The sequence below is a fragment of the Chamaea fasciata genome, unplaced genomic scaffold (assembly GCF_029207755.1).
Source record: "Chamaea fasciata isolate MVZ Bird 193981 ecotype frontalis unplaced genomic scaffold, bChaFas1.0.hap1 SCAF_7, whole genome shotgun sequence".
Classification (NCBI taxonomy): domain Eukaryota; kingdom Metazoa; phylum Chordata; class Aves; order Passeriformes; family Sylviidae; genus Chamaea; species Chamaea fasciata.
In genome coordinates, this window is record NW_027094092.1 from 49,689,127 (window position 1) to 49,713,337 (window position 24,211).

Consider the following 24,211-nt stretch of genomic DNA (forward strand, 5'->3'; position numbering starts at 1 on the left):
AGTAGTCAATTGCACACACAGTTATCTCAGCACAACTACAAAATAGAAGTGGATTCCTTTAAATTAAGGTAGTTAAAATAAACAATGAACCACACTAATTTTTTAATTTGCTGCTCTCTGAGGTAATCATTAGCACCATTTTCTTGGCTATGTAAACATACATAACTATTACTACTACTACTACTACTACTACTACTACTACTACTACTACTACTACTACTACTACTGCTACTACTACTTTCACTACTATTAAATTAAAAAAAATCCAAGTTTCCCTAGCACTGGACATTTCTTCTCTGAGATTTCTGGTAGGGTTTGTTATTGTGTTTATGAGACAACTGAATTTTAGGAGCTTTACTACGATACCTCCTGGATGGTGCTGTCATCGGCAATGAGCAGAATTCTCAGTGAACACATTTGTGTATGAATTATATTGTATTCATTAAGTTTCCTCTAGAAGTGTGATCCAGAGTCAATTACAGTAAATGGGAAGGTTTCATCTTTCAATAGATTTAGGCATCCAATGAAAAAAAAAAAGAATAGAATGTGACCAATCACATCCCAAAAGTTACTCAATAAAAGAGGTAAGCAGTTATAGAACATCCATTCCTAGTAAAGTGGGAAGATTATTCATTCAAGATACTAGAGAAAACACACTGAGTAAATATCTCACTAGCAGAAGTTAGCTGTGTTCAGTGAGCAGTTGCTAAAGGTCGGTTTTATCAAATCTTTTATTTGATAATGCTACACAATAATTTTAGCTCTGCTCTCACAGGAAATGTAGCTGTCTTTAATCAAGTAGCAGAAAATCCTACCTGTTAAACATTCAATGAATAAAGCAAAACAAAGCATGAATCATTTAGTAATTTTTAATTATTTAATAATAATACAACTACTCTGGGTCCCCTCAAAAGAATATTGATCTCCCTCCTCTGCCATGTCATACTGACCTCAATAAACGTATTTGTTTTTTGTGCTTGTAATTACTTTCAGGCCTGCTTAACTCCTTGAAGAATGAGAAGTTGTATTGAAGAAAACCCACTGAACAGACAAATCATACCCATCAAGTCAAGCATTAATTTAAGCTGTTCCAGGTTCAGAGACTAAAATTATGCTTAGTTCTGATCCAGCATTGGGAGAATGGGAGTGCAGAGACTATAATGCTGTCAGATTTATTTAATTAAAAACAAAGACTACATGTTGACTGAATTATATATATATATATATATAAAAGAAAAAAAAAAAAAGAAAAAAAAAAGAAGCAGACCAGCAATATTTCCATGTTTTTCTTTCCTTCTCAAAGCCTAATATATCTGGACACTTTAAAAGTGTAAGTGCATAATTTGTATTAACTTTTTCTTGAAAAGGAAAGACCAAATTTATTAAATTCTTGTTTTGCCCTTCATACACAAAGAATCTACAACTATAGAAAACCACTGTGAAATTCTAGTCCTGATTTTTATTTAAAATAAGGCATTTTATTCCACTCTTGTGGTACATAAAGAGGTTTCTAGTGGATTTGAATGCACTTTTTACCATCTAAATACTATAAAATAGATTTTCTGAATGTAAGGCTTGAGAACATTTATTTTTATTTGGTCTCATTGGTACTTTTTAACTGATGAACTTTCCTCACTTTTAACAAATTCTGTCCTCTGTATATGATCCAATTTATGTTTTTCTTGGCTAGTTTACAAAGTGGTGGATTTATGACATAGTGAAAATAATGAATGAAAAAAGAATTTAAGTGGCCAGTATGAGCTGTTTTCCTCTGCTGTCTGCTTCAGGAACCAAAGTATTTCAGCTTACAGATTTTAACACTAACCTTAATGATGAAATAGCTCTAAAACCTGGAAAAATTTACTTCTGAGATGCAATTGATTTATAAATCAAGCATTCTCATTGAAAATTTTGGTTTGGTTTCTGATCCTTAATTTTGCTTACAAGTTTCATTTTGGTTCTCTTTCTGGAGGGCATATTAAAGCCCAGCCCAGGTTTGGGGGACTGGGTTGAAATCAATTGGTGAAAGACTTATTAGAAACTCACTGCAAACTCTAGGTGCTTTCTTTGTAAAAAGAAACTTCAAAAAATGGCCCCAGATCCACCCTGCATAGAAGAGCCAAAAAACACCAATACAGACTACATTTTCTTAGGGACAGGGAATACAGCATGGGGTTTGATCTGCATATGCTGTCTAATATATGAGAAATCTTGGAGTCCTGATAGCCTTAATCCCTGCCACAGAAGTGTATAAAATTTCACAGCTAAGCTGCCAGAAAACCCAAGACCACACCAGGAAAGCCGTCTGCTTACAAGAAGATACCTGCCAGGTCTTGTCTGCCAAAGCCTGGACTAATGAATGAATACACAATATCCCAATCAATCAAACTGGATTTGTCTTTGCCCCAGGTCTAGGTGAGGTCTGGTATGAGGTGACCATATCTGTCAAGCACGCAGTAGTGTGGCCAAGAAACTGTCTGTACATTTATGCATTTATCAAGGCAGATATGAATAGAAGTATTTATTTTTTAACTAAATGTATATACACACATTGGCTGCATGTATCTCAATGTATAGTCATACAAAGGGAGAAAAAGTCATATCTGCAAACACACACTGCCAAATTTAGGCATATCTGTATACAGATACCTATACCTACATAGCCATTTTATTTTCCTACTTGATTTTGTTAAAAAAAAATATTTCAGTCTTGCATATATTTTTCAGCACAAGCACTAGGACTGTGATTACCTGAAACACTGAAAAATTCCAGACCATTTTGGACTTTTTTTAACTGTAGTGGAAACTCTTGTTTCTAGAGTTTTAATCTTGTGTTACAGTCATTGCTGTGTGTTTTCACAAGTATGTGTATCTACATGAGAAAAGTAAAGGTGTTGTGTGACAATGAGGTAAAGACTTCTGTAGTCCCCACAGCCATGTTAGAGATTGCAGGGACTATTTTAATGTGTAGGAGTTCAGACTGACAATGGTAGCAGGCTTTGTGGTTGCTCTCCTGCACAGGTCTGAACCAGGCAGTATGAGCATTTCACCCAGGGGTGTGAACAATGCCTTTGAACCTTGGTGTGCTGAAACTGATGACTAGTCTCCACTTCCTGGGAACCTGCTCCTAGGTACAGAACAGGACAGGATGAGTCAGAGAGAGGCCTGATAAAAGATAATATGGTCATAGAGTAATCACAGATAAGTCATTGCCCAAGGGATGGGAAGATACTTAAATGCAGTGAGAGCCAGGTATGCTGGTGAGGTATAGAGAAGACCTGACAGTAGAGTTCCTTCCCATTTTGTCATCCTTTACTAATTCACATCTATCCTTGTGCCTGTTCTAGCTCCAAGGTGGTCTAATGACACAACACACAGTGGTTCACTGCCAGCCTAGCTGTTTGCAGAAGAGCACTGCAGCATAAAGCCTTGGGGACTCCTTGACTCATTCTCATGATGACTTGAAAGCACCTTGGCTGATGCATGCCTGGATAGGACCCTCCTCTAGCCACTCAGTTGGACATATGATGCACATTTTCTTTCAAAATTCAGAGCAACTTTGATCTCTTTTATTGCACATACACAGTAAAATGTAACAGCATAAGCATTTTAGGAATTTAAGTTTGAAGTTTCCACTGTGAAGTGATGCTGCTGAGAACCTGAGTTCACTGCCTCACTCCTACCTGGAGTTTGGCTCCCTGGACCCAAGATCAGCATAGCTATGGTGCAGGTGTCTGACCTGCTGTTGTAGGAGAGGCCTGGTACTCCTTGATTGAGAGCTGCCTTTGAGTTCAGGCCATCACCTTTGGCCTTTTCCTGAGCTACGCTGACTCGGCTTTCTGGCTTGACTTTGGACCTGTTTCACCTATATGGACAACACGGACATTGGTTGAACCAGTAATCATCACTGGATCTGCTCTTTTCTTCTTGCTTGGATGCAGTGGGACTGCCCGCCCCACATTGTCCCACTTGCCTTGCCCCAATTTCCCTGCTTGTCCTGGCCCTTGGCAGTCATAGAGGGTCTGCCCAGGGGTTTCAAAAAGAAACTTTAGGTAGATGTTGAGAACTTTTAGAGTTATAATTGTTAATTAAGATAATCTAAACCATTGCTTCATAGTATCCATATAGGGAATGATTATAATTGTACACGTGCCAGGCAGTGCCTCTGCAGCAATGTTTTACTGTTGCACAGAGAATATGGTGCTCTCAAGAAAAGCCCTGCTGAGCATCACAGAGGTTATTTATTTTCATAGAAACAGTACATTTTCAAAGATACGAAGGCTTCCGGGGACCTAGAATCATTGTCAAGAAAGGAAAGCACTAAGGTGGCTAGAGCAGTCTGACTGACCCTTGAAAACCAAGGCTGAGGACCTCATGCAGCTACATATGTATTATAGGACCACAAAGTGGTTGCAGATACCTCATATAATATGAGTCAGCTGAGTGTACACTTCCTGTGCAGCCAACAGGGGGAAATTTGCACCCCTAGAGGCTGAATCATCTTGTCTCAATGCAACCAACATCTATTACCTATTTTAGGTGGCTTATGGTCCCTGTGAATCATAAAAAGAATCTAGAAAAGTAGATTAAACTGATATTTAGACTATGAGAGTTAGATAAGGTGGTTTCTTGTCTATATAATGAGGATAATTTCCTGAGCATATTACATAAGAGCAAGGGATAAATAAAGAGTATGACAGTTTTGGCTTAGGTGGCCTCCACTGTAAAATGTACCATAGATCTTTCTGGGGGAGATTTGGAAGAGGGGAGAATTTTTTGTCCAATGTGTTTTGGTCAAACACTATGGATTGTGCACTATGCCCAGTTGATTTCACTTGCTGCTCACCTATTGATTTGTCATAACTTCATTGACATTGTTTGGGATCCCAAAGCTCCTGTGGAATCTCTTCCAAGTACATTTTCATATTAAACAGAGGGTCTGTTCTCCCCTAACTATTCAGAAGTAACTTCTATTAACATTAATGAGTGTTATACATATGCATCAAAGGGAGAATACACCCTGAGGGCATCGTATGGACGGTCCTTCAATATTCTGTGTCTCTCATTGGGACTTTGTACAGTATGGCATGAAATGTAATGGGTCCATTGACTTTGTATCACTCTAGGTCACTAGCCCTAATACAATGTTAATAGAAAGCTTCTTATTAAGATCCTAATTATGTGTGTGGTAACAAGACACATACTATATCTTTCATATTACTGCTTCCAAACCACTACAGTGCCTTCTCTTGTAGGAACAATATAGGAGTGACCATATGAGGTGACCTCTGCTACGTGTGAGCAGCACTCATAAATCCTCACCTGTCAAATTCAATCTCTTTTGGCAGCAGGAGGACATTTTAAATCTAGATGCTTCAATCCTGAATCTGAGAAAGAGGCGTATTAAAGTAGTGCTGATACAGCTATCAGATCAAATACATTTTCCATGATTCTGCCTGGGATGGATTAAAATGTAGGTCCCTGTGATCAAAGGGCAGCGAATGAAAGCACAAGACTTGTCTCTGTCCTCCAGTTGCATAAACTCAATGTGTTTGTTTCTTTTTTGTTCAGAGTCTGCAGTGTCTCACACACGACATTTGGGGCTGCAGGTGATGTTTCCCAAACTACCTGTATTATGTAAATGAACTGCTAAAACAACTGAAGCGTCTGATCATTATCAGTCTGAAAGTGGAACAATCAAAAATATAGAAGCTGAGAAGCAGAGCACTTCCCTGCAATTATCTGTTTTGAAGGAATACATTGATTTGACATCCCTAAGAAGTCAGAGATGTCTGATTTCATAATAAAATTTGTAGAAGTAAAAAAGGCAAGTTAAACATTTGCCTACACATATCATGTTTACATGTGTTCAAAGAACTTCCCCAAAACTTTGCAGTCTCACCCAGCAGTATTATTTTTTGAGAGTTGTTCACTGTTGCAGGTTTGCAAACAAATTCAGAAATAGGTTCCAACTCAGCTTCTTTTGCATTTGGGGTTCTCCTCGTATTTCAGTGCTTCTGTGTGTTTGTGTGTGTCTTTAATGAATACACAGATGCAGAAGAAACACAAAAAAAATAGTTATTCTCCCATAGGACACATGAATATAGCATTAAACAAAGCTGTTTTGCCATGTAGCCTCAAAGCTAAAAGAAGGTGAAATAGATGTAATATGGATTTCTGCAGTGCATCAATTCATTCTGTAGTGAGCTGAGCAAATAATTTGAAATGCATAAATCATCCAATGAATGTATCATTTTTTTCCTGCTCATGAAAAATCCAGACACAAAACTTACTTGCAACCAAGAGTTTTGACATTAAAAATATATTAAACTGGAACCCCTTTCAAAAATTATCCCATGTGCTTTCTATTTTGTGTGATTTTTTCCACATTTCTAAGGACCAGCACTGGTATGTGAACAGGTCACAGCACCCCACTTCCAGACCACTGTCCTCTCCATGTCTGTATGGTTTTTTCAACCAAATTTCTTTCCAGCAATCAACTGAGAGGTGATATCCATTGACAGAAGGAGTAAAGCGTCTCAGTTATTCCTCACACTGCATTTTCTTACCATGCTTGCTATTTATTTGCTTAGTTACACATATGCCTGGGTACCTTGCTGAATGAGGGCCACAGGGAAGAATGTAAATATTTTAAAACCTTTTTGGGTTAATCATGAACAGCTGTCTCCAAATATTCTATATTGAGTATTCAAGATGTGTAACTGAGTTATGAGTGCTTCCCTAAGTCATGTGGCACAATTTCACTCTTTGGCCTACAAGCAGTCTCCTGTGTGACTACTCATGCATGTGAATGCCTATGTGTGACTTTGAAATTCACTGGCCATGAATTTCAAGAGAATTAAGCTCCACTGTGTGAGTACTTACTGAATTTGGAAATGAAAGCAAGAGTGAATGTGGTCCAAGAGGTTGTACTGATGAGTGCCAAGGAACATCAGCAAGAGGCTTTTTAGCAAAATCTTCGATCTGTGTTTGCCCCAGCCCAGGTGGAGCTGGCCACATATCAGGGCCTTGTCTTCCAGGGTAAAATTGTCTCTTTGGTACAAGCTGTTGGTTCAAAAATGCAACTAGAGCAAAGTGAGAGTTTTGAGGGAACACTTTTGTTTGCCAGTAACACAACTTCAGATCTATTGAGTACTGAAGAGTGAGTGCCTCAGAGGATTTAGACGTTGTTCAGCTTATTTATTGAAATCAGCCTGCGCGTAATCTATCTAGATAAAAAAGCTTATATGGTAGCGGATGTACTTTTTGAGACAGGAAGATAATTATTCTCAGATAATTATTCTTAAGGATAATTTATTTCAATAACCTGATCGGGACATTTGAGTGATGGGTAGGGTGGCAGTGAAATATTCCTCCCACACTTGAGAAGTGAGAAGTGTCCACACATTCAGAAATATTCATGTTTTTCCAAACTGATTCAGCTTTTTTCTTCTTCCAATGTCCTGGGGAACATGTTGGGAAAAGAGCACAACTGAAAATGAAATAGAGAACTGCTTCAATTAAATGTAATTTTAAGTGGCATGAAATTAAGCAAACGAAGAGTAAGAAAATAAACAGAGCAGCCCCAGATTTTCCTTAGTCTAAGTTCCTTGACTTCAGTAGAGTTACATGAAAAATATAATTTTACTCCCTCCCTCTCTCTCTGTTTCTGTGCCTGAATTCTTGATGTCAGCTTAAAAAGGAGAGTGAGAGGGAGAGAGAAAAAGAGAGAGAAGAGCGTATGGAAATTAACATTTCAGCTTTAAGAAATGTACATTTAATGAAAAGTTTGGAAATAACCAACCTTTCACGGCCCAAAGAATTACTGAAAAAGTTCTGTGTTTGCAACCTTGTTGGCAGTCAGGCTGTCTTGGGCAGCAGTAATTTTCAGTCAGGGGATTGCCATAAAAGCCTGAAAACCCACAGAGCTAATAGAAAACAGGCAGAGAAAGTGAAGTCTAACCCAGGAATTCATAGGCTGAGGTTTCCAAGCTCAGTTCAGCTGTGTGAGGTCTGGCTGAGTCACGCACTGCCACAGATTGAACTGGTACATCTAGAATAGCACCAGACTGAAGAGCTTGGCGTGTAAAGTCTGGGGTTAGGCTCCAAACACTTTCCTGGTTTCATCCAAGGGAGTATTTTAGCCAGCAGTCTCCCTGACTGCTAGGGAGCATCCCTGTTTTTAATTCTCTGCCCTTCTATGTTTAAGTTCCCATAAATATCATGGGAATTAATTTGTGCTGGTCCCTACTTCAAACTGAGGCAGTTCTATGCATGATGCATCTTTATGCTTTCAGAGACTTTCTGGTGTGTAAATCAGTCACTGTGGACTGATACAGGCAAACCTTTGGGGAGTGCTACAAGAAGAGTAGCAAAAGAAGACATGCTAGGAAATCAGGGAAAGGACATATGTATGATTGCATTAACATATAAACACAGACTGAGAATAATAGCAGCATGAGTCTATTAATAGAAGAAAACGACTTTGGACATTTGCTTTTAGACTTGGTTTGTTTGGGTTTTTTTTGTAAGCTGTTGAGAAATATTTTAAATTAAACACAATTTCCCCACTGATAAACAAGAAACAAAGAAAACTGAAAATTGTTAATGCAATTTAGCAAAGGACCAGACAACCCTTTTTCATTACATCACTGGCTCCTAGAGAATACTGTATTATTTTTTTAATGCGTTTTCCCACTTTTCTGAGGAAGTGGGCGGAATCCTTTATGGTGGTACCCATGATGAAATAACCTTACTTTTAGCTACCGCTTAGATCATGGCCTGAAATTTACACTTCTTCCTCTAGCCATTCTTGCACAGACGCAAGTGGCAAGGAGGCTGAAAGTGGCTGGGTTTCCTTTTTCTCTGCAGCCCCTGACACTGTAGCACATCTCTTAAGTCTGTTAGCATGGTTTAGGACTCTGAAACACTAAAAGAAAATAAAAGCAAGAAGAAATGAGCAAACACAGAATCAAACATACAAAACCCGCAAAAATGTAAACATAGGTGTATCATTCAACAAGATCGTTGGAAAGATTATAAAATAAAGGGTATCTTTGTTTTTAAAATAAAAAATTAAGTAGAAGAGAATACAAAAAAAATCAAGACAAGCTTTACCTGGAGACACCTGCAGATGCTGACAACAAGAGCAGAGTAATGGGCTCGGTGCTGCCTCAGGAGTGTAATCACAAGTGGGGAAGGGTCATGGTTGGGAAGAGAGACTTCAGGATACAGTTGCTCCCCCAAAGCAGACAGCATTCAGATCTGATGTATTTTTCTGGCTCTTACATCTACTGCACTGGGGTAAACCCCAAACACACACCAGCTCCAATGTTGAGAAGGTTCTGCTCCCCATTTGCTCCTGGCTTCAAACCATCTTCAGTAGTAGACACTGTGACAAGGAAAACTTTTAGTGCACTCTAGCTATGAGAAAGAGAGTTACTTATGTAATGATTTTCAGAACTTCAGAAGATCTGAAAATGGAAATGAATATGAAACACTTGGGTGGGGATGGGGGTTATTGATAAAGGAGTAGAACAAGAAGCACATAGAAAACATTGAAGGGTGAGCCTCTAAAACTGGGGATGTTTCAGAAATTCATGTTGGATAAGGCACAAAAAATTCTGCTTGTGTGAAGGGAACCTCCAAAGTATCTGTATCATCTTGGAGTGGTGGATGCTTGCAGGACAGGATTTTTAGGACTTTAGAACAGCAGCAAAGTTAGATGAGCTTTTTATGCCTGAACGATATACTACGTGGATAACTTAGAGAGTGTTTATCTCCACTCACTCAAAGGTTTTGGACTTGGTTCAGTGTTTGGATTAGCTCTTATTTTATCTGGCTGCCCTTAAGAAGAGTAAATTTACATTTTGTTCCTTGCAATATAGAACCATGTGGCTTCCCTAGGGAGCCTGGTAGCCTGATAGTCTGTTTCTGGGCACACTTACTAGATTGAAGAGCTTTTCAGGACAGTTGGCAACTGAGGGCATTATTCATGGACAGAAAAATCCTGAAATCTGCAGTGAGCTTTTTATCAAAACCAGGTCACCTTTTCAGGATGATGCCCTCCTCTACTATATGTTGTCGTGTCCTTCATTAGGTAGGTTTTTCTACTTTGAGGTGCCAAAGATGCTAGTGTTTGAGCTAAGATGGTGTCACCCTGGTTAGACTTTGACTTAACAGCTGTGAATTCTTTGCTTTTGGTGATTCTTGCTTTAACTATGTGGTAGGAGGGCCATCTTGGTATGATTTGGGGTTATTCAGATGTAGGTCAGTTCAGCTGAAAAGAATTTCAGAAATGCACAGTGCAATGTAAGATACAGCTCTGGACACAGAAAATGAAAACTGTGTTAACCTATGGCTCAAGCTGGTACCTGTCCTGTTGATTCTGTATGGGTTTTTATCAGCTTTTACCATCCTTTTGTGACAGTGCAGTATGTGTCATTATTTGCAGCTTGCTAATAAAAAGGTGGGAAGGTTGAATTTGTTCTTCCATAATTTCCTTCCTTTAATTTCCTTTCTTGTAGTGATTATAAAAGTTCTTAGAGAACCCTATAAAGTTTAGTAACTACAGGACCAGAGCCTGAACCTGTAATAAGGCCTGGGCAAAGACAGTGGGAAAATGAAAAACAGTTCCTGCTCACCTTCCACTCCCTGCACACACAGGGTGGACCCAAACTTGAGCTGTATTTTTACCTACTATGTCCACTATGAAGGCAGATGCCTGAAATGGCTTATTCTGTTCAGCTTAAAAAGAGCAATGCTATATTAGCTGGGTTACGAATTTTTCTCTGTTCAGGAAGTCCCACGTTTAAAAATAAGAAAATGAAAAACTACTTTGTCCCTCAAACTTGAAAGACAAGATATTCCCCCACGGCACGGACCAAATCCTGAAGGGCTTCATGGTACAATTCTCTCATGCGGGGATGCCAAACACAGGAGGAATCTCTACACATGCACAGCAGAGAAAATCTCAGTGGCAGCTGTTCACATTTCCTTGTGGAGGGTAGGGGGAGGAAGTAGGTGTTTTGGGGCCCAAATCAGTAGCTTTGGGCAGCACACAAAAGCTTCAGAGTCAGTGTCAGGGTGGAGAGCAATGAGCAGTGTCCACTAGTCTGCAGCCAACAGCCAGCAGCAGCCCAGCTGCGAGCCAGGTCTGTGGTTTGGAGGCCCCTGAGCTCTTGGGACTGAGGATTCCTTTTACTTAGGTTGGCAGTGCTTCAGGCATCAGACTTTTTCTAGAAGTGTCTACCCCATTTCTCAGGATTTCATTATGAACTAATTAGAAGGCAATTTTCTCTGAGACAGCATCTTTTGATTACATGAAAAAGCACACTGCCGTGTTGGCTTTTTCCTCCTTTATGAACAATTTTTGTCTTCCAGTGTATGAAATATTTGTTTGGGGTTTTTCTTGGACTTGCATTTCAGTGGCATGACAGTAAATCTGCCTGCAGAAGTCCAGTAACTTTCTTATACTTTGCAGCCTAAGTGGAAGCCTCAGTTGGGCAAGCTTAAAATGAAAAGTTCTGGTGCTCGTTACAATAGCAAAACCTTTTAATAGCACCAGAGAGGCAGGGGAACTTCACCAGATAACTAAATCCATTGATCTCTAATCCTTTGGGCCATACTTACTGTGGAAGACTTGCATGCGTGGCTTCAATCCAGAACCGCATGCTGCCAAAAAACGCTTAGTACGTTAGCAGCCAACAAAAATGTAAGAGGTCTGCTCTGCATGTGGGAAACAACATAAAAAGAAGTGGTTTTTTAGCTTAGTCTGACAAACGTTAGCATATAACACTGATATTAAAATGAAATGGCAGAAAGTCTCAATCATATCTTGGATGTTGGGGGACTTATATGTGCTAATTAAAAGGGACTGGGTGGCACTTTAGGCTGCTCTGTTGTAAGTTTCTTCTCAAGTACTCCAGTTCAAAACCTTCCTCAGAGAAGAAGCTGCTATTAATGTGCATTTCTTGCAGGCTGGAATGTTAAAAAGAGACATCTACTAAAGACAGATGCATTTCCTCCCCTATTTAGACACAAATACAGATGTTATTCATATCAAATATATATCATTCTCTGTCTCTGGTGACTGATCTTAAGGAACTATAAAATCTAGCTCAATATATTTATAGCTTTATAGTAGTGCCTATACTCAGATAATTCTTAATGCACTTCTTTATAAATATCAGTTAATAATGTACATCAGAGGCAGGTCTGTATTAAATGAAAGTTCATGCTATGCCTTCCAGGTACCACTGACAGTCTCAGAGATTCTGTAAATGCAGAAATGGTTGTATTTTTTCAGATAACATCACTAAGTCATACTGACCCTTGTGGTTTTCACTGTGCATACTTGATACTTCTCAGCTTACCAATATTTTATTTGTGTATGTGTACACACACATGCACACATCCCATATAAATTCTGTATAAATTACCTTTCAGAGTGCTTAAAAAAAAAATCTTTGTGTGTGTCAAAGGACCTACACATGGAATTCTTTTCAAGCAGAGAATGGCAGGCACTGTATCAATGGACGAACACCCCAGACAGGACAACCATAGATTTTTATTTGTATCAGGGTGACATTAAAAAACCCAATGGATTACTCCATTTCTCTCACTATAGCATTCAGAGATAATTCTGATAGGCAAGTGCCAGTTTCCTGAGGGCTTGTGCAACACTTGTGCCTGTTGGGATTTTTTTCAAATAATGGGAACATCAGGTGAGGATGGCCACAGTTGAGGTGAGGTCATGGGCACACCTGATACCTTCCAGAAATACCCCTTCATCTGGTACTTGTTCCTGTTTGTACAAAGGTGACCTAGCAAAATCAGACACACTCTTCAGCAAGTATCTCTTAAAAGTCTAGAGCAAACACGATAATACCCAGGATTTGTGAAAGATTTGGTCCGGAATTTGTACATTTAGTAACACTGGTGTATTTGTAGGTGCAAACTGGACATGTCTACAACATATTCTGAGCAAATATTTTTCACTCACGTTCCAGCCTGTGTCCAACCTTCTAACCAAAGCACACTCCATGGATGGGCAGGGCATGCTCATGTAACATGCTAAACCTGTGGTTCATGTCACCCACCTCATCTCTGGTGCCCTTCCAGAAATGGCTTGGAGGTTGCACATTGCAAGATGTGGAATTTATAGCTGACCTGAGCTTGGGTCACCCTACAACAGAGTGTACCATGCTGGGATCAAGTGTCCAGTGTCCACCAAAAGGAATGCACAGACTTGAGCCAGGGAAAATACCAGACTTCACTCTGCTGCCAAAGCCAAGTTCTCAGAATGCTTTGCAAGGCCTGTTTCAGATGCCTCACTTCAAAAATCCAACACAACACACCAGCTCTGTAGAGCCAACAAGATCAGGGGAGGTAAATCTTTTAGATACTCTCTGGAGAGAATCTGCAACTCACAAGCTAGGCTTTTAAGAAAATCTTTTGGTAATGTATCCACAAGTTAGAATGGAGACACTAGGCATCATTGACAAACATGTCATCTACTTCAAAATGCACGGAATAAAAGACATTTCACAGAGTAAAAGCAAGCTATTAATATCCTGTGTTCATAATGTTACATTTCTTTGCCTTTTTTTTTTTTTTTTTTTTTTTTTTTTTCTGAAAACCCTACAGTAATCTCCAGCTCTAATTCTACCAGATCCCTTTCTTCTAGTTCACAATAATGAGATATTACAATATCCTCTGGAAGACAGAGGCACTGACAGAATGCACTCCAGCACTGTGTGTTCTACCATGCCACAGCACAATAGGACACCATTACTGGGAACCAAGTCTGCTCAATCTTGTTACGTCCTTCCAGAGCCAAATCCTGCTTGACTTACTCATGCAAAAATCCTATTGAATTCAGTGGGCATTTTGCCTGAGAGGGGAGCAGTGAAAAGCCCTCCCTCTTATTTTTCAGGCTTTTCCCTGAGCATTCAAGATGTTGAGTTCCCCCTGGGTGGCCCAGGACCATGAATCTTCTCAGGGGAGCTCCAGTAACCCCTAAGACAAATTAATCAGGTGATTAAGGAACTGTGATTTCTGATGAGCTTTGTCTTTTCAGTTTTGTTTTGTTAATCCATTAAAGCAAACCTTCAATCTAATGGTTATATTTCTAAACTCTTTTGAAATCACAAGTTTTTATTTACTTGAGATAAATAATACTAGTTACTTGTGAAAGCAGATCATTCAAAACCAAGAGAAAAACATTTCCTCTGTTCACCCAGAAGTTGTAAGCTGCCAGGAAGGCTTTCTTGATGCAGCAGCATGTTTGTGCTATAGTCCTTCAGACCAAAGATTTTAATGAGTTTTTTGTCCAAACAGAGAAAGATTTAACTTAGACTGTGGGGGGAAAAACCCCAAACAAATGCAACAGAACCTCCCCCTCCTGCCCCCGACCTCCCCCCTACCCCCTGTTGAAAAAGCATTAGTAGCTTCCAACTGTCCTGTTGAAAACTCAGGGTATTTTCACATTCTTATGATTATTTAATCCAACAAGTTCACATGACTTGTTTAACCAGCTATTTCTGCCCTGATAAAATACAAATGAACCTATTAGTGTACCTAGATAATGATCCATCAACCCTTCCTTTTTTTAACCCTAGGATCTTTTTGAACCCCAGGATCAACATGCATTGATTTTATATGGCAAAATAATTCATCAGATTTCTGACAGAGCCCCACACGTGAACATCCAGATTAGACTACAGACTTGATATACCTGAGAGAACAACTGATGACTGCCCCTCCAGAACATTTGGTTATTTTCACATGTGGACTCCAGTAGAGTTAATCACAAGATCAAATCTCTGATTCTTTCTCTCACCAAACTTAACCTATGGATTAAAATTGTAGGTTTGTCACTTAAAAACACCTTCTGCAGTTTCTTTCTTCTGTGCTTGTATAACGATTTCCAAACATTTGGTGCCTATTGCTCACCCAAGAACCTTAACATAGCAGCCAAATAAATCTGTTTCTTTTCCCAACAACCATAAGAGTTTAAAATCCAAAAATCCTCCTTCACAGATTTTAAGGATTCTTTCAGAAGGTCGAGTCACCGTCTGTAGACATATTACTGTTGATGCATTTTCCAGTTCATGTTATCTAAGAAACAGTGAGCAGTTATCGCCATTTGATTATATCCTCCCCTAACAACCCCCTCAATAAAGCAGGATAAATATATATTGGTTTTGAAGGATAATTTTGGTCAGAATTTCCTGTAACAGATCAGTTCCTTAGCATGTGAGTCCACCTTTTCCCTTCACTAAATATGCTCCAGCTGGTTCTGTGGAGAATTGTGACGCATGTATAGAGTCAACAGGAGTGCCCTTCTTGGAAGGTTAATGCATAAATTATATTCCTCCTCCCTATTCATCTTTTCTGATGTTTGAGTGAATGGTTGCAGCAGTAATAATTAAGTAATGTGAACTTATATAAAGAAGGTATGGATCATGTACATGTAAGGTATACATCATATACACTTGCATGCATATAAAGTACCCCTTTTTTATGGGAAATGAGGTACTAATGCCAAAGATACTCATAAACAAGGAAAATAAGAGGAGGATATTCTCACCCAGATTCCTCAAGTTAACTCCATGCCATCAAACTCTACAAGTAACAGAATACCAACTCACTTCTTTTGTGTTGTTTTGGATCCCATTTTATGCAAAAAACTAAATGAGGGGGAGATAATTACATCAGAATTAGTAAGCAGGATTTCAGAGGATTCTGGGAACACGCAAGTTTTTAGAATCCTATTTATTTAAGCTGTATCTGCATTTTCTTCCTGAACTGAACTGAAGGCAGTATCTTTCATCACACTATTGAGAAGAACTAAATTTCTTATAGACTTCTAGAAGTCATGGAAAATTTCTGGCTGTAGACTGGATGGGCTTTTGAGTGATCTCAGGCATTGATCAGCATGGCTATCCCATGAGTAACCTTCTCTGGTTAGAGGACCAACTCCAGAATGCATTTAGACTGGCTAAAATACACTTGGCTTGCATAGCTAAACAGGAATTAAGCAGCTGAAGCACTCAAGAATACTACTCCAACACAAAATATAGGTGTTACCATAGGACATACTCACATAATTTTGTTTATTTAGTTAGCTAGGACAGCAAGGTATGGTGATACCTGCCTTAGCTCTAGCTGTATTGTCCTGTGCTTGCAAGCCTAACTTCACTGCTGTTGCTGGATGGAAAAAGGTCAGGTCTGCTGGAAAACATGCCTCTATTTTGCTGGGTAGGCGCTCCTTCAAAAGCTTTGAAGTGGGAGCACTATCTGCACCAAGCCATTTCCAGAGCCATTTCTACAGCTCTCTTTTATGAAGTTCTTGGTCCTAACTGGCATAAAAAATTCACTGAAATGACCAGAGAAAAGTAACTTTGCCTTCATTTTTCTAAGGAATTAACTGTAGCAATGTTTTGTACTGGTGGGGCTCTTAGATGTGTTTCAGTTTAATACCACAGCATCAGCTGTACGTACATCTTTCCTGTAAAACAGTAAAGTAAAACCTAACCCCAGGTCAATACCCTTAATTTCCAATAGGGACTTTAACAATAATTTCTTCTTTTTATTTTTTCCCCTTAAACTGGTGAACTGTGACAGAGTTATTTTGCAACTTAACAAGTCTGCAAATTGTTCTCATTTCCTCTTTGGCATTACTCCTCACTGAGCTGATATAACTAGTGTTCAGTAAAAAATGCTTTAGCAAGGTAAGGTTTGTATATTCACAAAACTAGAGAAATGCACAAAAGTAACTTCTGGAACCGGTTAAACATCTCTACAACTAACTTTGTGAAAGTAGGATTGTTGAGTTGAACTATTAGGTGCTGAAGTGTAGAGCAAAAAGTGCTGACGTTTTTCGTGCGATAATTGAAATCATTTCAATTCATTTCCTTCTTGGTTGGACAGAAACATGTTTTCAATAGTAAAGAAATCTTGAGGGAATCCATTGACCTAACCAGTCTTATAATGCAAGAAGTTAATGGACAAAAATGATATTCATCTTCAGTTTATATTAGCATTTTCTTTTCACAGAACCAAACCCATACAAAGGCAAAGTATATTATAGGAGCAACTGCTACACTGGTAGATACGTGACCTTTGTTTTATGTAACAATTACTGGGTTGGTGGAAAAATAAAATAAAAAACCCCAACAAATTTTTATGCTAAGATAATAAATGATAAATTATGAAAGTCTAAAGCACTAAGCAACTTGTAAGCAACAGTCCTGTCTCTTAGCAACGAGCCATGGAAAGCAGCTTGTTGATACGAATAGAGCAGACAGGATTGTTTTGCAATGATTACCACCAAGGAACTAAGAACAACATTTTAACACCTGCCTCAGGGCACTTCTGCACCTAGCTATCCATCTCTCCAGTGGCCCACAAAGCCTGGGCTGGATGCCAAGCGGCTTCTGAGTCCTGCCTCCTTCCCAGAGCTGGCCCACTGCAACAAAAAGGACCCTAGAGGAGAGATAAAAGAGGTAGAGTTCAGGTGTGTTGCACACTTGTGTCCGCTTCTATTTCTTTAAATGCCTTTTTACAAAAAAAAAAATAAAAAAGCGTGATCATTAGTGTAAATGTTTATTTTTTTTTCCTCTCTCTCTGCCCCTTTAGTGCTGTGTGCCTAATCTATACTTAGCATTATGAATGAATGCAGACAAGTTTTTGATATTAAGCCAACATTTTTTTTACTGTAGTTTTATTCTTAAATACCCAGCATTAGGAGTTGGAGGAACGGTGCAATCAGCAGCACCTTGTTGTTGTTTTGCCATTGTGCTGATTTCAAAAACATACAAAGAAAATATTTTCAGGAATAAAGTGTCTGCTAAGTCCCTGAACTAACATCTGTGGTGGCTCATTCATTCTGTCAGGTAGAATATTATGATAGTGAAGGGAAGCTGTAGAGAAGGATAGTAAAAGTTAAGGAAAAAAAAGGGTGATGTGAAATCCAGGCAGATGAGGAAAAAAGTCTTAGGAAAGGAGTGAAAATGAGGGAAGGGAAAGGGAAAGGGAAAGGGAAAGGGAAAGGGAAAGGGAAAGGGAAAGGGAAAGAGAAAGGGAAAGGGAAAGGGAAAGGGAAAGGGAAAGGGAAAGGGAAAGGGAAAGGGAAAGGGAAAGGGAAAGGGAAAGGGAAAGGGAAAGGGAAAGGGAAAGGGAAAGGGAAAGGGAAAGGGAAAGGGAAAGGGAAAGGGAAAGGGAAAGGGAATAAAAATGGTGTGAAAGTGAGAAGAGCATGATAACAAAAGATAAAAATGGGACAGTGGAGAACTAGAAAAGAGAAAGACACACACACTGCTTTGCTATTGGCAGAAGTAATTTCCCTTGCAGAAAAGAGTGCAGGGAGAGCAGCTAAAAGGAGAATTTAATTCTGATCTGCTGGAAATCCATCATTGACTCATGAGACCTGGCAATTCTTCCAGTCCACTTTAAGCCCTAAGTGAGTTGGAGCACTGATCAAAGCCTACAGGCCTGCTTAGCCTATAACCCCATCTATCTCCACATTATACCTGAATTTATTAAGCAATGCAACTGTGCTAAGCACGTTTCTATCAACATAGCTTTCCTGCTGCTCACTGGAATGCACATATGCCAATTTTTTTTTTCTGTACCAAACTGTCCCATACTTGCTAAGGATACCTGGAGTTGAGTTGGAATATATTTGTTTCACATGAGGCATTTATGTGAAGGCCAGTGCAGAAATCCAGGGTTCTGAAATTTCTTTTTTAAATTCCCTATCCAACGTAGACTGATTTAAACTAAATTTGCTAAATGTAACTACTGCCATTGCTGCATAGGCACATTAAACAAATGCATGGCTTGATCCACCTCAAGAAACTATTTGTTTTCCTTGATGAAAAATCCTGGAGGATTTGGTCATTGTGCCTTATACACCGTTAAGGCTCACCAGGCAAAAGGAGGCTTTCTCCTTCACTTTTCTTTTGGGTGATTGAATATGAAGTCCAGCTCACTGCACATCCTTATGTGAGATAGTTTAACACGGTACCTCGAGGCTCTGTGGTCCCAGAATGCAGCGCAGCTCACTGGCAGTAGTTCAGCTGAAGACTAAACATTTGGCTCAGTGACAGCAGAGCTGCCAAGAGTTGGCAACAAGAGACTCACAGGGAAGCAGCAGGCTGCTAAACCCTTTCACATTTTTAATTAGATCCACACACCCATGTCTTTGAGCTATCATAAATATACAGATGACATAGAGAGCATTATTTGGGGTAAGGGAAAAAAAAAGGAAGAAAAGAAAACTGTACTGTGGTATCTCTTACCTTATTAAAATAATTTACCTACAGCTAGTCTTTGGAACTAAGGGGGGAAAGAAAGGGGTTGTGACATTTAACTCAGATAAAAGTCTCTCCTTGCCTACAGTCGAATTCACCCTGCAAACTGAAGATGCAGGGTCCTGAGATGACTGACACATCGCCTTAGCTGCAATAGCATCGCCAGAAGAGGGCATTATTTGCAGCAGCTCCTGTGTGTAATTTCCCAGAAGAGCTATACATTCAAGCTCTAAGTATTCTTAAGTGTGTATCTTACTATGATGTCGTTGCTAAGATTATTTGTTTGGGTTTTTTGTCATTTGCACTGTTGCTACTACTTTCTAAAAGCACCTTGATATACTAAAAATTCTTTCATTTATTTTTTCTTATTAATTTCTGTGGAAAGATATTTTCCAAGTTCAGTTCTTCCTAAACTTTCTTTCTTCTTGACTCCCTGTTAAAATCCTTCCTTCAAAATAATGATGATATTTGATTGGCTGTTTAATTTAATTCCTTAATTTTTTATTAGTGATTATACAGAACAATTCCCCTGTCAGTTATAATTTTCTTTTATCTGATACTACTAAGACCAATAATAATAAAGACATACATCAAATACATTTTATACTGGCAATTGACATCATCATATAGGACAGTCCAACACATAGGGTTAAAAGATCTTTCATTATGTCCAAGGACTGTGACAGTCAAAGTATTGTCTCTTGTCCCTTTTGTTGTAAAGCCTTAACGTTTTACTCAAAATAAAAACTGTAGCTGTATCATCAACCTCCAGTGTAAAAACATGCACAAAGGATCTTTGCCACTGGCTTGGAAGGGCTACGACTTTCTTCTTGTATTTTTCCTAATTTAAAAAAAAATCTAATAATGAAACAAAGTACTTGAAATGCTGTAGGGGCGAAAAAAGAATCACATGTTGTCCCGCCTGGAAGCACAAATTTTATAAATAGACACTATAGCAAACATCAAAGAAATTTCTGTGCAAAGAAACCAACAGATCATGTATATTTTACATTGCCCATTTATTCCAAACTGTGTTAACCACACACTGCCAGTTAACTCTGAATGCGCAAACCACAAGTAAGTCTCTTCATACTGGATATCTGGAAAATTGTTTGTGTCATCCTCACTTTTTTCTCCTGTGTAAGTTAAACTTAGCCATTGATTTGGCTAAGTTATTCCCTTGATTTTCCTCCTGTGTACTTCACCACAAAGTGAGCGGCACAGAGTGACCCAGTACTTTTGTTTCCTTGTGTGCCCAGGGCAGGTCCTTGGTAAACATTTCAGCCAACAAGACCTGTGACCATTGCCAGCAAATGTGCTCTGACTTTGTGTCCCCAGAAGCTTTATTTCTCCCTTAGTTTGGACTCTGCTCTGCACCAAAGAGCTGAATGTATAGGAAGCACCTCTTAAAATTGGACTGGGCCACTGCAAACCTTACAACTTAAGTAAGTGATCTTGTATCTCAGTTACATGTATCTTATCTGGAAGAAGGAATTTTAACAGAGATGTATTCTTTAATGAAGTCTGGGCTTTAGTTTATCAGACATTCAAACGAAGGAGTGGTGCCTCTACCCTTTCTCTCTCTCTCTCTCTCTCTCTTTCTTCCTTATTTCCCTCTGGAAGGTACCTATCTCGATACTAACCAGCCCCAAGCATGTTTACTATAACTGTCCAACAGAGGTAAATACCTGTGCTGATTCATTAAAATTCTTGCTCAGATCTGATCAAAACCTGGATGTCAAATCTGCGGTCTGCCCATGCAAGCTTGCCCACGCCAGCCTTTTTCAGACCTGCCAAGTTACCAGGCCTCTGGCTATTAACAATTTTATTCAGAGGTTTCAGCAGAAAAATGGACAAGTGAGAAGCAAGAATGGAAAATCCTGTTTAAATCATCTCCTCTAGTTCCATGTCACTGCTGGAAACTTTGCTAAATTTACAGACTTTGCTGTCATCAGTGCTAAAAGAGGTTTCTGTGTACAGCTTTTGCTGCATCAGACCTAAGCAGCAAGCTGTTAAAAAAGATGGGGTAGTTGGGTGTGATTTTGACCTTTCCAGAATGAGTTGTGCCTCTCTGGATATAGAAAGACCTAAACCAGAGTTTGTGCACACTGGTGTGAGTATTCCACTGAGCCTTGGGGCAGTCCTGAGGGGAAGAGAAACCAGAAAGAAGGCTTGTGTTTGTCCCCACCAACAACTTCCCATACTTACATACCCAGAGTGAAGTAAGACTGTCTAGACCTGGCCTTGGACTGTTCTTTTGTGGGCAGATTAGAGTGAGGTTACTCTGGTGATGTTTCGGACTGTCTAGGCACAGGATATTCCCCAAAACTGAAACTGGATAATGTAGCACAATGGTGCCTCTCAACACCTTTCCCTGCAGAGATCATTTGATTAAGCATTTGAAAACCAAAGGCACAGAGCATTTGTTTCAGAGCTGGGTGTACCTGTGACACTAGGAAAATTGGCAGAGTGCATGTCTGGCTGTAAGACGTGGTCAGAAGTCTGCAAGTGAAATGTTACCTTCCTGTGCCCAAGCTCAACTCAGTGCTTCTGTGCTCCCCCTTTCTGGCACTGTAAATGAAAGATGGGAGAAAACAAGGCAAAAAAAATATTTGTGCCACTGTAAACCAGGTTCAGAGATGCTCTCCTTTGGCTCAGCTACCAGTCATTCTTGGACTTCTTTAACCTGCAGAAATGGTTGAAGGACATGTTCGGCACATCCTCCTTTTAGTCCAGCCCTCCCTCCTTACATCCCAGTCCAGAAGCAGCCTATATGCCAGACCCTGTGATGGCACTGCTCAGAAGGGAGCACAGCACAGAGAATATGCCTGAGAGCCCAATACCAGGCACTGCTTGGTCCAGTTGCACTGGAGAGCTCAGATTTGTAATTTGACAAACTGTGTAATTGCAAGTGTAACTCTTACCTGCCCCCAAAATTTTCATTATTGGGCTCACACACTGCAATACCATGTTAAATTTGTTGGAAAGATTGTTTTTTGCCTCTGAAAAACACGTTTCAATCATGTTGATTTCTCTTTGCTGCTCCACCTAAAAAGGCATGTCCAGGAAGTATTTATTTTCAAGTAAAGAGGCAGCTTTCATAGTCCCTTTCATCTTTTAATGAGACACAAAAAATATACTACTTTAAATCAACAGCACTGAATGCAATTAAAATGTATGAAAAATGATACCTAGTTTACTGTCAGACTTTGCAGATGTCTTGCATCTTACAGACAAAAAAAATCCTATACCCTTGCATGTCAAAAAAAAAATTTAAATATTAACTTTTTCCTGGTTTGTTATTTAAAAGAATCATGTTTTTTAATTGTTAGCATATATTCATATCGTCCTCATTTCTGTCATCAAAATAGTTCTAAACAACCCCATTTTAGCAAGCAAATTTATTACAGTTATAAATAAAGTGATTATTTCAGCAGCTGTAAAATGTTCCAATATGCACTACAACTACTCCTCCAGTAAAAGTTCTAAACACATAATTTCATGCATTCCATGCTATGAGCAGTAGTAGTCCAGGGATAGGAAAATACTGTTCCTCCAACCAGCTTTTACGAACCCAAAAATTACACTTAGTCCCACAAAAGTCACACTAATAAAACTCCATTCAGCACTAGCTTTATTAGTCCTATAGCAAGAAATTCTTAAACAAATAAAATGGTCACCAGAAGTTTGCTTCTTGATACAAGCAAGTACCTCCCTGACTCATCCTTCCACAAAAAAATCCTGTCATCCCTAACACATTAGAAATCAGGAAAAAAAAAATTCAGGGACTTTCCTGTAATAAGCATATAATTTTGAATCTCGATGGTGGGGTTTTTTGGGATTTTTGTTTTGTTGTTTGGTTTTGTTTTTTCCCCAGTCAGAAGTACTAAGAAGGTTTTATTTAGCCTACCTTTACTTCAGCATAACAAGGAATATCTGATTTCAGACCTCCCCTCTATTCTATCCTGAGAATTCGATCGGTTCACTGAAGGCTGAGAGAAAAAAATCGCAAGTGCTGCTGCAGTCACTGTGAATTTTGCCTCTGACTTCAGAGAGGCCAAGATTTCTCTCTCAGTAGTCTCTTGTTTATAGATCACAGTATCACCTTAGGCCTTTTGGCCATATGATTGCACTGGAAACTTTTATTTAGGTTTATGCCCTTTCTTCTCCCCTAGCCCTGCTTCATGCTCTTCTTTTAATGTGAGTTTAGAAGAGTGGAGAGGCAGAGTCAGTCGCTAAGGACAGGACTTGGAGGTTCAGAGAAGGGAGCGTTACCCTTTATCACAAACATCTGTGGTCGTTAAATTTAGTGGGGTTCAAGAAAGTCTGTCAGGAGGAGCTCAGTTCAGCCTTCCTCATACTTTTCTCTACTAGAAAAATTTCTTACAGATCCCTCAGCTGCCTGTTCCAGATATCCTATAAAACTGAAGCTAAGCACACGCCTGTGCTACCATCCAGACACCACTGACTGATGCCTGTAACTCATTGCCAAAACATAGGAACAGGAGCGTGCAAACAAATCATTGCAGCAACTATGCATTTAAAATTTAGCCTGTTTTCCACTAACAAGCAGGAATAACATACCATCCCACTTCCATCCAGGAGCTAGTAATACTGCCAGCTAAACTTCCCTAGAATTCTTTTCAGCCATGAACCACAGAATTCTGTAATCAATAGGAACTTTTCCTAATCCAAACACTGTTTCGCAAGGGACAACTGCAAGTCTTCTCCCACCCACACCCAGAACCAGGATCCTTCATTTATGAAATGCCCATAACTAGCAAAGATGTTTTCATTCCTACTTTCCCTGGCAAGGTCCCAGGTGCAAGCAGCAACAAGCACAGGAAGCCTGATACATAATTTGCCAAACCTGACTCCAGCATTCCTTGCTC

The 24,211-nt window shown here is 39.3% G+C and overlaps 1 long non-coding RNA gene across 2 annotated transcripts in view; it reads right to left on the minus strand.

The window, feature by feature from the left end:
- Positions 1–7,353: 7,353 nt before the first annotated feature.
- The window catches only part of LOC136291813 (uncharacterized), a 34,686-nt gene continuing 17,828 nt past the window's right edge, over positions 7,354–24,211 (minus strand). Inside the window, exons 5-7 of one of the 2 annotated variants that reach the window (XR_010721745.1) lie at positions 11,632–11,727; positions 9,118–9,391; positions 7,354–7,492 (exon numbers count right to left, since the gene is read on the minus strand). This is a non-coding gene — a long non-coding RNA (uncharacterized lncRNA). Of the gene's footprint in view, positions 7,493–9,117; positions 9,392–11,631; positions 11,728–17,054; positions 17,491–24,211 lie in introns of those variants that run through there. The other variant, XR_010721746.1, reaches the window with a different exon arrangement.